We start from the raw sequence: 13585 nt of genomic DNA on the forward strand, positions 1-13585 counted from the left end.
AGAGCCAGTTAGTGTATAGAATAGAAAGTATGTGCTTGCGTTGAGGCGTTCTGCTTGGGTACCTCATTTAGTGATGATGATTAGGGTGGGAATAAGGGTGGTTTCAAATAAGATATAGAATAAGATCAATTCTGTGGCTATGAATGTTAGAATTAGGGTGATTTGAAGGAAAATTATTGTGGATAGGTAGAGTTTTTTTTGTGAGGGGGGCTGATTGCATAGGTGGTATTGGCTAGCTATCATCATGAGAGGTAGGAGTCAAGCGGTTAGTGTTAAAAGAGGTGTTGTTAGTGGGTCGGAGGATAGGTAGGTTGAGTGATTAAGGAGGTTGTTATTGGTTTGATTAAAAAATAACAAGGGAATAAGGCTAATGATTAGGCTATGTGTAGTTAAGTTAATTCAGATTATGTTGTTTGTAGAGAATCATGTTATTGGTAGTAATATAGTTGTTGGAACAATTATTTTTAACATTGAAGCAGGTTTAAGTTGTGAATGTAATCTAGACCATATGTATTGGAGATTGAGACTAGTAGGGCAAGGCCTACTGCTGTTTCGCAAGCAGCAAATACTAGTAGGATGATCGGTATGATATTGGTTAGGGGGGAGTGTGCATTTGAGGCTATGAGAGCGATTATGATGAAGAGTGATATTATTATTCCTTCTAGGCAGAGGAGGGAGGCTATCAGGTGTGAGCGATAGACCAGCATTCCCAGGAGTGAGATGGCGAATGCTAGTGTAATATTCATGAAGATAGGTGACATTTGGTTAGTATGATAATCATAATTTAATGAGTCGAAATCATTTGTTTTGTTTAAACTACTTACCAATTCGGCTCAATCTAGTCCTTTTTGGGATCATTCGTAGGCTAGACTGAGGGTTAGGATGGTGATGAGTGTGATGGATGATTTAATTATTATTGGGAGGTTTGTTGTTTGGAGAGCCCATGGTAGGGACAATAGTAGGGCGATTTCTAAGTCGAATAGTAGGAAGGTAATGGCAACTAGGAAGAATTTTATTGAAAATGGGATGCGAGCGGGGTTTAGTGGGTCAAAGCCACACTCATAAGGGTTTGTTTTTTCTGCATAGGAGTTAAGTTGGGGTAATCAGAATATGGCAGTTATTAGTAGTGAGGTTAAAAGGGTGTTGATTGTTAGGGCTAGTACTAGGTTGATTACTCCTTTTTGAACATTGTCAAAGCTAATTGATTGGAAGTCAATTGTACTGGTCATACTAAAAGAGTAGGATCCTCATCAGTAAATAGAGATATAAAGGAGTAATCATACGACGTCTACGAAGTGTCAATATCAAGTGGCAGCCTCAAAGCCGAAGTGGTGATTTGGTGTGAAGTGGAATAATAGTTGGCGAATGAGGCAGATAAGGAGGAAAGTGGATCCAATGATGACGTGGAGTCCATGGAATCCCGTAGCGATAAAGAATGTTGAGCCATAGATGCCGTCGGAGATGGTGAAGGGTGCTTCAAAGTACTCTGAGATCTGTAGTAGGGTGAAGTAGATGCCTAGTAGAATTGTAATGAGTAGGGCTTGGGTTGTTTGTTTTCGATTGTTGTTTATAAGGCTGTGGTGAGCTCAGGTAATTGTGACTCCTGATGCTAATAATACGGAGGTGTTTAGAAGGGGTACTTCTAAGGGATCTAATGGGGTAATACCTGTTGGTGGTCAGTGGCCTCCTAAATAGGGGGTTGGGGCTAGGCTTGAGTGGTAGAATGCTCAGAAGAACCCGGTAAAGAAGAAGATTTCCGAGATAATGAATAGGACTATGCCATAGCGAAGGTTTTTTTGAACGGGTGTCGTGTGATGTCCTTGATAGGTGCTTTCTCGTACGACATCGCGTCATCATTGGTGAAGGGTTAGTGTTATGGTTAGTAGGCCTAGTGTCAATAGAGTGGTAGAATAGAAGTGGAATCACATGACTAAGCCGGATGTTATTAGGAGGGTTGACAGAGCTCCTGTTAGTGGTCAAGGGCTGGGTTTGACTATGTGATAAGCATGGAATTGGTGGGTCATTAGGTGTTGTTGTGTAAATAGAGGCTAACTAGAAGTGTGAAAACATAGGCTTGGATTAAAGCAACTGCGATCTCTAGGATGGTGAGTAGTATTAGAAGTGTAAAGGTTAGTAAAGCAGCGGGGGGGCTGATACTTAGTAGTGTTAGTGCAGTGTTTCCGATTAGGTGTATTAGCAGGTGGCCGGCCGTGATGTTGGCAGTTAAGCGTACAGCTAGGGCCACTGGTTGAATAATCAAGCTAATGGTTTCGATTATTACTAGTATGGGAATGAGTAATGTTGGTGTGCCTTGTGGTAGGAGGTGAGCTAGGGAGTTTTTGGTTTTAAAGCGAAGGCCTGTGATTGCTGTGCCGGCTCATAAGGGGATTGCTATAGCGAGGTTTATAGATAGTTGGGTGGTAGGTGTAAATGAGTGGGGTAGAAGTCCTAGGAGATTAGTTGTGGTGATAAAGGTGATTAGAGACATTAGTATTAGGGACCAGGTTCGCCCCTTAGCATTGTGGGTTATTATTATTTGCTTTAGAGCGAGTAGTACTAGGTTACGTTGAATAGTGGTTAGTCGGTTGTTAATGAGGTGTTTGGAAGTTGGAATTAGTAGTACGGGGAATATGATGATGGGGATTGTAGCAGGTTGGTTTAGGATTATTGGAGTTGCGAATAAGGTAAATAAATTTTCGTTCATTTTAGTTGTCAGTGGTTATTGGGGGTTTGCTTGTCAGAGTTTTTTTGTTGGGGGGATTGATAGTAACATATGTCTAGCAGTTTTAGTTGTGTAATAAGATATAGTGTAGGGAGTATTGTTGTAATAGTGATAAATCATGTGGATGTGTCTAATTGAGGCATTTCGCTGCAGAGGGTATGCCCCTCAATTTTTAACTTAAAAGGTTAACGCTAGAATAGCTGTGCAGTGCATTTGTATAGTGGAAAGGGAGTGGGGTATTTATAGGGTAAACACAGGTCCTATTTCAAAGATTTTTAATGGGATTAGTTCTGCGACGATAGGTATGAAGCTGTGGTTAGCTCCACAGATTTCTGAGCATTGTCCATAATAGACGCCTGGTCGTGTGGCGGTAAATGTGGTTTGATTTAAGCGTCCGGGTACTGCATCTGTTTTTAAACCTAGTGTGGGAATAGTTCATGAGTGTAGGACATCTTGAGATGTGATTATTATACGGACGGGGGCTTCAATTGGGAGAACCACTCGGTTGTCAACTTCTAGAAGTCGAAGGTCTCCTGGGTTTAAGAATAATGGAGGCAGTATGTAAGAATTAAAGATGAGGCCTCCGTAGTCTGTGTATTCGTAGGTTCAGTATCATTGATGTCCAATTGATTTAATAGTAAAGGAGGGGTTGTTGATTTCGTCTGTCAGGTACAGAATGCGTAGAGATGGTAGGGTAATCAGGATTAGAATGATTGCGGGTAAGATGGTTCAAGTGGTCTCTATCTCCTGGGCGTCTGTAATGTTGGTATTGGTTAGTTTTGTTGTGAGTGTTGAGGATAGGGCGTATAGGACTAAAAAGCTAATTAAAGAGATAGTTATAAATGCATAGTCGTGGAAGGTGATTAGCTCTTCTATGACAGGGGATGTAGCATCTTGTAGACCTAGTTGAACTGGGTGGGCCATGTAAGATATATAGGGTTATAGCCTATAATTTGGTTTCGACAAAGCCATGAAATAGTTTTTCTAATATCTCATTGAAAAAGTTATAGGGGTTATAGGATTGGCTTGAAACCGGTTTTAGGGGGTTCGATTCCCCCCTTTTTCGCTCAATTTAATGTAGGTTGGTTCTTCAAATGTGTGGTAAGGCGGGGGACAGCCATTTAATCATTCGAGGTTGGTGGGGGATTGTTCGGCCATTGATACTTTGCGTTTTGAGGCGAAGGCCTCTCAGATCATGTAGATTATTAGGATTACTGCTACTAGTGAAATAAAAGAGCCAATGGACGATAGAATATTTCATGTGGTATAAGCATCGGGGTAGTCAGAATAGCGTCGGGGTATTCCGGATAGGCCAAGGAAGTGTTGTGGAAAAAAGGTTAAATTTACGCCTGTGAATATAATAATAAAGTGGGCTTTGGCATAGGTTTGGTCTAATGTGTAGCCTGAAAATAAAGGGAATCAGTGGACAAAGCCCCCTATAATGGCAAAAACAGCTCCTATTGACAAAACATAGTGGAAATGGGCGACAACATAGTATGTATCGTGTAGTACAATATCTAGGGATGAGTTTGCTAAGATAATACCGGTGAGACCCCCTATGGTGAATAGAAAAATAAAGCCTAGGGCTCAAAGTATTGCGGCAGATCATTTGATATTGCCTCCATGAAGTGTAGCAAGTCAGCTGAAAACTTTAACTCCAGTAGGAATTGCAATGATTATAGTAGCAGAGGTAAAGTAGGCCCGTGTGTCCACATCTATACCCACTGTAAATATATGATGGGCTCATACAATAAATCCTAGGAACCCGATTGACATTATAGCCCAGGTTATACCTATATATCCAAATGGCTCTTTCTTCCCGGAGTAGTAAGTTACGATGTGGGAGATTATTCCGAACCCGGGGAGAATGAGGATGTAGACTTCAGGGTGACCAAAGAATCAAAATAGGTGTTGGTATAGGATAGGGTCTCCCCCTCCAGTAGGATCAAAGAAGGTAGTGTTGAGGTTGCGGTCTGTTAATAGTATAGTAATGCCGGCAGCTAAGACTGGCAGGGAGAGGAGTAGTAGGATTGCTGTGATTAGGACAGATCAGACAAATAACGGGGTTTGATACTGGGATATGGCGGGGGGCTTCATGTTGATAATGGTGGTAATGAAGTTGATAGCCCCCAGGATAGAGGAAACTCCTGCTAGGTGGAGGGAGAAAATAACTAAGTCTACGGAGGCCCCTGGGTGAGAGAGGTTTCCTGCTAAGGGGGGGTATACTGTTCAACCTGTTCCAGCGCCAGCCTCGATTATGGTTGATGCCATTAGCAGCAGGAAGGAGGGGGGAAGAAGTCAGAAGCTCATATTATTTAGACGGGGAAATGCTATGTCAGGAGCACCAATTATCAAGGGTACTAGTCAGTTCCCGAACCCCCCGATTATAATGGGTATAACTATGAAGAAAATTATAATAAATGCATGGGCTGTTACAATGACATTATAGATATGGTCACTGCCTAGTAAACTACCGGGTTGGCCTAATTCAGCTCGAATGAGAAGGCTTAGAGCTGTACCTATGATTCCAGCTCATGCACCGAATAGTAGGTATAGAGTTCCGATGTCTTTATGGTTTGTTGAAAAGAGTCAACGATTAATGAACATGGGTGGAGGAAGGGTAAAATGGCTGAGTAAGCATTAGGCTGTAAACCTGAAGACAGAGGTCTGATCCTCTTTTTGCCAGCCCCGAGGTGATTTTCATGTTAAATTGCAAGTTTAAAGGAGCAGTTTTAAGTTTCTGCCGGGGCTTCTCCCGCCTTTTTTTCTCGTGGCGGGAGAAGTGGATCAAAGCCAGTTGATTAGGGTGTTTAGCTGTTAACTAAATTTTTATGGGTTTGAGTCCCATTGGTCTAGTAGGGGCTTAGCTTAATTAAAGTGGTTGATTTGCGTTCAATTGATGCAGAGTAGGTTTTTGCAGTCCTTATATGTTTCAGAAATTAAGTGGTCTACTTACTAAGGGCTTTGAAGGCTCTTGGTCTTATTTAACCTAAATTTCTAGGGAATAGTTAGGATTAGGGGGGTGATTGGTAGTAGGAGAGTAGAAATGATGGTGAGTGTGGGGGTGAGGGGTGTGGGTTTTGTGTTTTCAAGTTGTCAGTTCATTTTTGTGTTGTTGGGGGTGGGAAATAGTGATACTGAGACGGTGTAGATTAGGCGTATGTAGAAGTACAGGTTAAGTAGGGTTATGGTGACTATGATGGAGGGGATGACAAAGTTGTTGTTTATTGCAAGTTCTTGAATAGTTATTCATTTAGGTAGGAAGCCGGTTAGTGGGGGTAAACCTCCTAGGGATATAAGGGTGAATATTGTTAGTGGTATGAGTTGGGGTGATTTGTTTCAGGTGAGGGATAGTGTAAGGGTTGTGGTATTTGAGTTCAGATTGAGGAATAGGAATATGGTGGTTGTTAGGGCGATGTATATGGTTAGGTAGAGGGTTGTAATGGTTGGGTTGTATGTTAGCGTTATTATTATTCAGCCTATGTGAGTGATTGAGGAGTATGCTATAATTTTGCGTAATTGTGTTTGGTTTAGGCCTCCTCAGCTGCCTACTATGATGGATAGGGTTGAGAGGGTTATGAGGGCACAGGTGTTGATTGATGGGTGAATTTGACATATAATTGAGATGGGGGCTAGTTTTTGTCATGTGAGGAGGAGTAGGCCAGGAATTAGTGGTGTTCCTTGGGTGACTTCTGGAATTCAGAAGTGGAATGGGGCTATTCCTAGTTTTATGGCAAGGGCAGTTGTTATTATTAACGATGGAAGTTGGTTGGCGGTATTTGTTATTATTCAGTGCCCCGATAGTAGGTTGTTGAGGGTAATTGCTATTATAAGAATTATGGATGCGGTGGATTGTATTAGGAAATACTTGGTGGCGGCTTCTGTGGAGCGGGGGTTTGTTTTTTTGATTAAAATTGGAATGAAGGCTAGTATGTTTATTTCCAGGCCTGCTCAGGCGAGAAATCAGTGTGAGCTCAATAGTGTAGTGAGTGTGCCTGTGATTATTGTGGTGTAGATGATGAGTTGGGCTAGGGGGTTAATTAGTACGGGAAGGGTGTGACCAACATTTTCGGGGTATGGGCCCGATAGCTTATTTAGCTGACCTTACTTTAGGATGGGGTGTGTTAGGTAGCACGGAGAAGTTTGGATTCTCAGGGGTAGGTTCAATGCCTGCAATCTTAGAAATAAGAGGGTTGGGGCCTCTATCATTTACTCTATCAAAGTAACTCTTTTGTCAGACATATTTCTAGGTTTGAGGGGGAATGCTGGAGATTGTAATGGGTGTTAGGATGTTTCATATGAGAAATGCTAGTGTGAGTGGAAGGAAGTTTTTTCATAGTAGATGTATGAGTTGGTCGTAGCGGAATCGGGGGTATGTTGCTCGAGTTCATAAGAATAGGGAGGTTAGGAGGAGCGTTTTGGTGGTAAAGCATGTTGTGAATAATTCTGGCGAGTGGGTGGGGTAGAATGTGCCTAGAAAGATTGTAGTTGTTAGGGCGTTCATTATAATAATGTTTATGTATTCGGCTATAAAGAATAGGGCGAATGGACCTGCGGCATACTCGATGTTAAAGCCTGATACTAGTTCTGATTCGCCTTCTATGAGGTCGAAGGGGGTTCGGTTTGTCTCTGCTAGTGTGGAGGTGAATCATATTATGGCTAGGGGTCATGATGGCAAGAGGAGTCAGATGTGCTCTTGTGTTGTAATGAGTATGTTAAGGTTAAATGAGCCGCTTGTTAGTAAGACTGATAGTAGGATAATAGCGAGGGTAACCTCATATGAAATTGTTTGAGCGACGGCTCGTAGGGCTCCAATTAGGGCGTAGTTTGAGTTTGATGCCCATCCTGATCATAGGATGGAGTGGACGGTTAGGCTGGATATGGCTAGGATGAACAGGAGTCCTAGGTTGAAATTGATTAGAGGGTTAGGTATGGGAAGGGGGGTTCATAGGAGGAGGGCAATGGAGAAGGCTAGGGCGGGTGCGATGGTGTAGAGAGTAGTGGTGGATGTTGAGGGTTTTAGAGGCTCTTTGGTGAAGAGTTTTATTGCATCAGCGAAGGGTTGTAGTAGTCCGTAAGGGCCTACAATGTTGGGTCCTTTGCGTAGTTGTATATAACCTAACAATTTTCGTTCAACAAGTGTAAGGAATGCTATGGCGGTTAGTGTAGATGCAACAAGGAGTATAAGGTTTGCTGTAGTCATAGTGTTAAGAAGAGGGGTTGAACCTCTGGTTTTAAAATTTTAAATTTTATGCAATTGCCGGGCTCTGCCATCTTAACAAACCCTGTTCTTGGGTGGGATTTGTAATGTTTTGTTAAATTAAGATTAGATCATTTATGGGGAGGGGGGCGCTATTGTGAAGTGGGCCCTATTTCTCTTGTCCTTTCGTACAGGGAGAAATGTTGAATAGATAGAAACCGACCTGGATTGCTCCGGTCTGAACTCAGATCACGTAGGACTTTAATCGTTGAACAAACGAACCCTTGATAGCTGCTGCACCATTAGGATGTCCTGATCCAACATCGAGGTCGTAAACTCTATTGTTGATATGGACTCTAGAATAGAATTGCGCTGTTATCCCTGGGGTAACTTGTTCCGTTGATCAAGTTATTGGGTCAATTGCAAGTATTGGTTTGCTTTGGCTTGTGTAGTCTTAGCATGGATTGTTCGGAGGTTTGACTGTGCTCCGAGGTCACCCCAACCAAAATTTTTAGTACAGGCATGGGGGTTTAAAGACCTGTGGGTTTGTGTGGTTTTTAGTTGTACTAGTAAATTGAAGCTCCGCAGGGTCTTCTCGTCTTATTAGTTCATGTCCGTCTCTTCACGGACAGGCCAATTTCACTGGTTGAAAGTAAGAGACAGTTAAACCCTCGTGATGCCATTCATGCGAGTCCCTAATTAGAGAACAAGTGATTATGCTACCTTTGCACGGTCAGGGTACCGCGGCCGTTAAACGTGTGTCACTGGGCAGGCGGTGCCTCTAATACTAGTAATGCTAGAGGTGATGTTTTTGGTAAACAGGCGGGGTTAGTTTTGCCGAGTTCCTTTTACTTTTTATAACCTTCCTTGAGGCATGCCTGTGTTGGATTAACAGTGGAAGTAATGTCAGCTTGTTTGTGTTTGTTGATATTGGACTGTTAAGTGTCGGTGAGGTTTTCGGTCTGACTTAGGCTTATGCGGTGGAGAAAATGTTCATGTTACTTATACTAACATTATTGCTTCTATGAAATGATAGATTGATCCAATGTGAGATGAGGAGTTCAGTTTTATGTTTGGTATTTTTTGGGTAGTTGATGTTGAGCTTGAACGCTTTCTTAATTGATGGCTGCTTTTGGGCCAACTATGGTGGTTATGCTTTTTACTCTCTATATAAGGTTTTTTCCTAGTGTCTAAAGAGCTGTCCCTCTTTAGACTAGCAATTGAGCTTACAAAAGGATTAAGAGGTTCTGTAGGTAAGCTCAAGGTTGAACTAAAATTCTATCTTGGATAACCAGCTATCATCAGGCTCGGTAGGCTTGTCACCTCTACCCATAAATCTTCCCACTATTTTGCTACATAGACGGGTGCGCTCTTTTAGCTGTTTTTGGGTAGCTCGTCTGATTTCGGGGGGTTTGGCTTTAGTTCTCTTTGCGAAACTATTTCTAGTTAATTCATTATGCAAAAGGTACAGAAGTTAGTTCTTGCTATTTTATGCTTGGGTGGTATTATTCTTTCCCTTACGGTACTGTGTCTATAGCGCCGAGTTAGAATTTCTATCACCTATACTTTATGTGGGTGAATGGTTTAGTGTATGGTTGTTTGGTATTAGTGTTAGTTATGTTTGGGGCTAGTGTTGGCTCAAGGTAGTCAAATTGTACTGAGATCTTCCGGGTGTAGGCCGGATGCTTTGCGTTAAGCTATACCTTGATTTATCCAAGTGCACCTTCCGGTACACTTACCGTGTTACGACTTATCCCCTCTATATAGGTATTAGGGTGTTTAGTTAATATAGTCCTTAAGTATATTTGAGGGGAGTGACGGGCGGTGTGTGCGTGCTTTATGGCCTTGTTCAATTAAGCACTCTATTCTTAATTTACTGCTAAATCCTCCTTGGACTCTTAGGTTTCATGAGAGTTATCGTGGGTTTTCTAGGATAGAAAATGTAGCCCATCTTTTTCCGTCTCATAGGCTACACCTTGACCTAACGTTTTTGCGAAAAGGGGTACTTGCGCTCACTTTGTGACCTTTATCAGGGTTTGCTGAAGATGGCGGTATATAGGCTGAGCAAGAGAGGGTGGGGTGGATCGGGGTTTATCGATTATGGGACAGGCTCCTCTAGGGGGGTGAAGCACCGCCAAGTCCTTTGAGTTTCAAGCGGTTGCTTGTAGTATTCTGGCGAGTAGTTTTGTTGGTTTAACTACTGAGGTTTAGGGCTAAGCATAGTGGGGTATCTAATCCCAGTTTGGGTCTTAGCTGTTGTGTATTCAGAGGTTTTAAAGCCACTTTCGTAGTTTATTTTATGTTAGCTAGGATTTTACAGTTTAGGTGGGGTTTAGCTTTAATTAGGCTGGGTCTAAAACACTCTCTACGCCGGTCTCTATTGGCTCGGGTTAATCGTGTGGCCGCGGTGGCTGGCACGAAATTGACCAACCCTTGGTGTAGCATAGCTTAGTTAAACTTTCGTTTATTACTAAAGGTTTGTCACTGCTGTTTCCCGTGGGGGGTGTGGCTGAGCAAAGTGTTTTGAGCTGCATGTGCGTGCTTGATACTCACTCCTCTTAGTCATAGTGATTTGTAGGGCGTCTTCACTGGGGCGGGGAGGCTTGCATGTGTAATCTTGCTAAAGGTCAATAGAAAGGCCAGGACCAAACCTATTTGTCTATGGGATGTGTGAATCCATCTAGGCATTTTCAGTGTCTTGCTTTGGGGTAGGTTTAAGCTACGTAGACGAGAAGGTGGGTGTGAATGTAGGTGGCATCTTTGGGGTTGTGGGGGGGGGGGTGGTTGGTAGGGTAAGCGAAGGTTAGTTGAGGGGTTAGTAGTTAGGGCATGCATACCTAAAAGATGGAAATACAAGCTTTGGCCGGGGAGCAGGACTTTGTTTTCGGGGTTTGGCAAAGGGTGGTTGGTAGGGTAAGCGAAGGTTAGTTGAGGGTTAGTAGTTAGGGCATGCATACCTAAAAGATGGAAATACAAGCTTTGGCCGGGGGAGCAGGACTTTGTTTTCGGGGTTTGGCAAAGGGTGGTTGGTAGGGTAAGCGAAGGTTAGTTGAGGGGTTAGTAGTTAGGGCATGCATACCTAAAAGATGGAAATACAAGCTTTGGCCGGGGGAGCAGGACTTTGTTTTCGGGGTTTGGCAAAGGGTGGTTATGTGAAGGTCAAGGGGGGGGGGGGGTTTGGTTAAGGTTTTGAATTTTTTTGTAGTGTTGTGGGTTGGTTGTTGTATGTCTTACAAGCATGAATTAAATAACACATCGCTAGTAGTCATGCGGGGGCTGGAATATTGAACGTAGGTGCGATTAATAATGGCATGGACTAGGAATCAAAGGCAGGCGCATTCAGGGCGGGATGTGGTGGGAGTCAGCATGTTGCGATGGTGTTGCGTGCAGACCAGAGATAAAAAATACCAAATGCATGGGAAGCTCCAGTGACTGGTTAATAGGGTGATAGACCCGTGATCCATCGAGATGTCTTATTTAAGAGGAACGTGTGGACGGTTTTAGTTGGCATGGCCCTGAGGTAAGAACCAGATGCCGGATACAGCTCATTCTTAGCTACCCCCACGGGTCGTGGGCCCGGAGCGAGGAGGGTAACACTGCTTGTGCGGGATATTGATTTCACGGAGGATGGTGAGTAAGAGAGTTCTAAGTGAGGGGGGTCATCCGTGGTGGGGAGGAAGGTTTGTAGTAGGTATGTACTATTGTACGACAAATAAGGTAATGTATTATGTACGGAGGACGGTCTTGCTGTCTGTGTTGGTGTGTTGTGGGTGGAGTGGGCGGGTTATGGTGTTTCGTGGTTGGGTTGTATGTGAGATCTCTGTTTGTGGGTATGCTTTTTGGAGGCTGTGGGTGCGGATATGATAGTATGTGTTATGTACAGTTAAGCAGATATAGTACTATATATTATTCATGTTGGCTAGCAGTAATGCACGAATTACATAGCATATTTATGTAAAGGTGCTTGAGTTGTACTGTAGGGTTTGTACAATATAAAAGACAGAAAGTAGTTTAAGCTAGAATGCCAGTTTTGGGTGTTGGTGGTGAAGTCGAGTGCTTTCTTTCTGAGCTGTCCTAGGGGTTATGAGTCTCATCTCTAGTTTACAAGACTAGTGTATTAGTTTATACTACAAGGGCAAGTTCATTTGAGTAGGTTATTTTCGATTAGGGAGGTTAGTGGTATCAGGATTAGAACTGTGGTGAAGTATATTGTGGATGCTAGTTGACCAATAAAAATGAAGGGTTGGCTTACTGGCTGACTTCCGATCCAGGTGAGGGTTAATAGGGTTGTAATTAGGAATCAGAACAGGAATTGGCTAAGTGGGGGCGGGAATATTATGCTTTGTTGTTTGGAATTATGAAGTGTGGGGATAATAGATAGGATGAGGATTGAAAGGAAGAGTGCTAGTACGCCCCCTAGTTTATTAGGAACAGATCGTAGAATTGCGTATGCAAATAGGAAGTATCACTCTGGTTTGATGTGTGGAGGGGTATTTAGTGGGTCGGCTGGGATGTAGTTGTCTGGGTCGTTTAGGAGGTTGGGTGAGAGTAGTGTTAGTGTTGTTAGGATGAAGAGGAGGAGGACTAGGCCTAGGATATCCTTAATTGTGTAGTAGGGGTGGAAGGGGATTTTGTCTGAGTCTGATGAGATTCCGCAGGGGTTGTTTGATCCTGTTTCGTGTAGGAATAGCAGATGGACTATTGTAAGAGCGGTGATAATGAAAGGTAGAATAAAGTGTAGGGTGAAGAATCGTGAAAGGGTGGGGTTGCCAATGGGAGTACCCACCTCAGATTCATTGGACGAGGTCGGTCCCGATGTATGGGATTGCTGATAATAGGTTTGTGATCACTGTTGCTCCTCAGAATGATATTTGGCCTCATGGAAGTACGTAGCCTATAAAGGCTGTTGCTATAGTCAAGAATAGAAGTATAATGCCAGTGTTCCAGGTTTTTAGGAGAAGGAATGAGCCATAGTAAAGACCTCGGCCTACGTGTAGAAAGAGGCAGATGAAAAATATGGAGGCGCCGTTGGCGTGGAGGTAGCGAATGATTCAGCCGTGGTTTACGTCTCGGGTGATGTGTGCGATTGAAGAGAAGGCAGAAGAGGTGTCTGGTGAGTAATGTATTGCTAAGAATAGGCCTGTGATGATCTGTAGAATTAGGCAGAATGCGAGGAGTGAGCCGAAGTTTCATCATATGGAAATGTTGGATGGGGTTGGCAGGTCAATGAGGGAGTGGTTAATTATTTTTATAATTGGGTTGGATTTACGTATTGGGGTCATTAGTGCTTTTGTAGTTGAAGTACAACGGTGGTTTTTCATATCATTGGTTATGGCTGTAGTCCATGCAAGAGCAATGACATATATTTTATTTGCGTTGAGTGTATTGTTGGTTATGGGATTTGTTGGATTTTCTTCTAAGCCCTCTCCTATTTATGGGGGGCTAGCATTGATTGTTAGTGGTGTGGTTGGTTGTATGGTAGTTTTAGGTTTTGGGGGGACTTATATAGGTCTGATGTTGTTTTTAATTTATTTGGGGGGGTATAATAATTGTTTTTGGTTATACTACAGCGATAGCTATTGAGGAGTACCCTGAGACATGGGGTTCAGGGTTTGGGGTTTTAGGGGGTCTTTTGGTGGGTTTAATAATAGAAGTAGGGTTAG

The 13585-nt window shown here is 43.0% G+C and overlaps 1 long non-coding RNA gene across 1 annotated transcript; it reads right to left on the reverse strand.

The window, feature by feature from the left end:
* Positions 1-9736: 9736 nt before the first annotated feature.
* LOC140711369 (uncharacterized) lies at positions 9737-13138 on the reverse strand. The gene is made up of 2 exons (XR_012092546.1): positions 10880-13138; positions 9737-10759 (listed from the first exon to the last, which is right to left on the reverse strand). It is a non-coding gene; the product is annotated as an uncharacterized lncRNA (long non-coding RNA).
* Between the last annotated feature and the right edge of the window lie 447 nt (positions 13139-13585).

The sequence above is a fragment of the Chlorocebus sabaeus genome, unplaced genomic scaffold, assembly GCF_047675955.1.
Source record: "Chlorocebus sabaeus isolate Y175 unplaced genomic scaffold, mChlSab1.0.hap1 unalloc_scaffold_804, whole genome shotgun sequence".
Taxonomy (NCBI): Eukaryota; Metazoa; Chordata; class Mammalia; order Primates; family Cercopithecidae; genus Chlorocebus; species Chlorocebus sabaeus.